Source organism: Mus caroli, unplaced genomic scaffold (assembly GCF_900094665.2).
Source record: "Mus caroli unplaced genomic scaffold, CAROLI_EIJ_v1.1 scaffold_11502_1, whole genome shotgun sequence".
NCBI classification, from domain to species: domain Eukaryota; kingdom Metazoa; phylum Chordata; class Mammalia; order Rodentia; family Muridae; genus Mus; species Mus caroli.
In genome coordinates this window covers 26,826-29,800 of record NW_018391348.1, presented here as the reverse complement: position 1 = coordinate 29,800, position 2,975 = coordinate 26,826, and positions in this window count along the sequence as shown.

Below are 2,975 nucleotides of genomic sequence, written 5' to 3'. Positions count from 1 at the left end.
TAGGTGGAACAACAATATGAACTAACCAGTACCCTGGAGCTCTTGTCTCTAGCTGCATATGTATCAAAAGATGGCCTAGTCGGCCATCACTGCAAAGAGAGGCCCATTGGACTTGCAAACTTTAAATGCCCCAGTACAGGGGAGCCCCAGGGTCAAGAAGGGGGAGTGGGTGGGTAGGGGATTGGGGAGGTGGGTATGGGGGACTTTTGGGATAGCATTGAAAATGTAAACGAGGAAAATACCTAATTAAAAAAAAATTCCCAATGAATTTCCACATAAATCAAATCATAAATTGAATAAGAAGGTTACAACATAGATATTTACATGCATTCTCATTAAAATTAGACATTATTTTTCACTGGCTCTACAAGTTAATTGAAAAAATTCATTAATTTTTGTATCTAAGCTATCATCAAATTCCAGCTAATGTTTTATCTTCTGTTCTTATACCTACAATAATTAGTTAGTTCCATTTTTTGTCCCTTTGTTAATTGTTTTACAATCTCTGGAATGTGTTTTAAGTTGTAAATACCTACTTTTTAATCTCAGAAGCAATTTGTGACACTTGGAGACTGGCAGAATTCTAATTGCATTTTTCATGTCAAAGATGGCAGTCCTACTATAAAGTGCTTAATAATTACTAATATAATTTTAGAAATTCTCATGAGATCATCATTAAGAATTAAATCATCTATTTGTCTACATAGTATCACTATAAGACATCTTTGCTCATCTAAAGAAATCTGCCCAAAAGTGTGGGCTAACACTGAGTGATTGTTTTTTATATATTAAATATATATTATATATATTTGATATATATATAATATATATTTAATAATGACAGAAATGCATATTAATAGAAGGAATCTTTCCTAAAATTTAGTCACTTTAGTCTTATGTAGAAGATGATAAATTGCATGAGAAATGCTGCCAGGCAGTGGCCAGAAAGAGATAAGTTAACCCTTACCTCAGCAGTTCTGCAAGGAATATCTGGTAATTGTGCAGGTTATTTCTCAAGACAGATTCTAAGAGTCCCTAACAATAGCACATTTGCATAGCGGGTTCCAGCAACGGTCAGGGTGGGTCAGGGTGACTTTCTTTGAATGAACACTCCTTGAACCAAGGAAGCAGGTGGGTGGAGGAATGTCACTATCTGTTTTATGATTAGCATACCTTAGAGCATTGAGTCACAGAGGTCACATTCTCAAGCCTGGACCTAAAGGCCTAGAATTTTGCTTTTACATTATACTTTTTAATTCCCCACTTCTACTTGTTAGTAGTTCTAATCTTAGAACTAGACATTATCTTCTCCCTGACACACTTGATCTTTTAGGGCATGGTACTGTTGTCTCAAAACTAAAAGCCACACTACACTAATTCTTGTTCTAATAAAGGCGACTTGCCTATTTAACACACATGGACCTATAATTAAAAGCAGAATAAAAATCAAAAGGTGTCCCATAAAGGCGTGGTGGTGCACGCCTTTAATCCCAGCACTTGGGAGACAGAGGCAGGCCAATTTTTGAGTTCGAGGCCAGCCTGGTCTACAGAGTGAGTTCCAGGACAGCCAGGGCTACACAGAGAACCCTGTCTTGAAAAAAACAAAAACAAAAACAAAAGGATAGAAATTAGGGTGGTCAAGAGTACAAGAGAACGGCCTTTCCATGGAGTCTCAAGGTTTTCTGCATGGAGGCGACTTATATAGACCGAATCTCTAACTTGGAAGAGATGTGGAGCTTGCAGGTCTTCTTATCTTGAGTAGGCATTCTGGAGCTGCTTCTACGCTCGCTGTCTCACCCACTCAAGCACCTTGATCCTAGAGAACAAAGGCTGGGAAAGCAGCATGTCAGCACTATGTACAAAGGCTATTTTTACCAGTGGAGGGGGCCCCTCCGTAGAGTAATTTATAGGGGGGTCGTACAAACTGTCCAGGGGTGTTTCTAACCCTAAAGAGCACAAAAAAGTAGATGTATTCAATCATTAGCACCAGTCTCCGCCGTCAATTTGGTAAGGGTTTCTTTTATGGTTTTATTCATTCTCTCTACCTGTCCTGAGTTTTGGAGCCTGTATGCACAATGTAACTTCCAATCAGTACCCAATATCTTGGCCAGTCCCTGATTTACCTGGGCAACAAAGGCAGGTCCGTTATTGGACCCGATTACCTTGGGTATCCCAAACCTCGGGAAGATTTCTTCTAGGATCTTCTTGGCCATCACATTGACTGTCTCAGTCCTGGTAAGAAAAGCTTCTACCCAGCCTAAAAAGGTGTCTATAAACAATAAGTACTATACACTGAGTCTGAGTGGGACTGAGATAGCATCTGGTGACACTTGGAGATCACAACTTGTGACCAAGTCTGAGGTTGGTGTCGTCAGTTCTCAAAAAGCCAATAAAAAGAGCAAAAATTATAAATGGAAAGCAGAAAAGGGAGATCTACTCAATGGAGCCACTTTGGGAAGAGGGACAAAGTAATCTAACACACCCCTCAAGTCCATTTTTAGAGTCCTGAAGTGAGATTTCCACAGCTAAGCAGCCCTAGTCACTCCCATCTTTGACTCTTCCTTGTCTAGGTTTTAGTCTCATCCTGCAATGTGGCCTGACAAGATATTAGAATTGTGTGAAGTCTCTTTCTGGGAGACAAGTTTACTCTCTGGTTGCTGCTCTTTCCTTCCTTGAAGATGAGAGTCACAGGAAACTCCCTTATCCTTAGGAAGTTTTTCTTTCAACAGTCTAATTATCGACAGACAGTCTCTTTATAATGTCCTTGTATCTTCCACACCAGTTACATGGAGGGGTCAGATTTTATAAGAAAGAGAGAGGAAAAGAAAGGAAGGAAGGAAGGAAGGAAGGAAGGAAGGAAGGAAGGAAGGAAGGAAGGAAGGAAGGAAGAGAGAGAGAGGAAAGAAAGAAAGAAAGAAAGAAAGAAAGAAAGAAAGAAAGAAAGAAAGAAAGAAAGAAAGAAAGAAAGGAAGGAA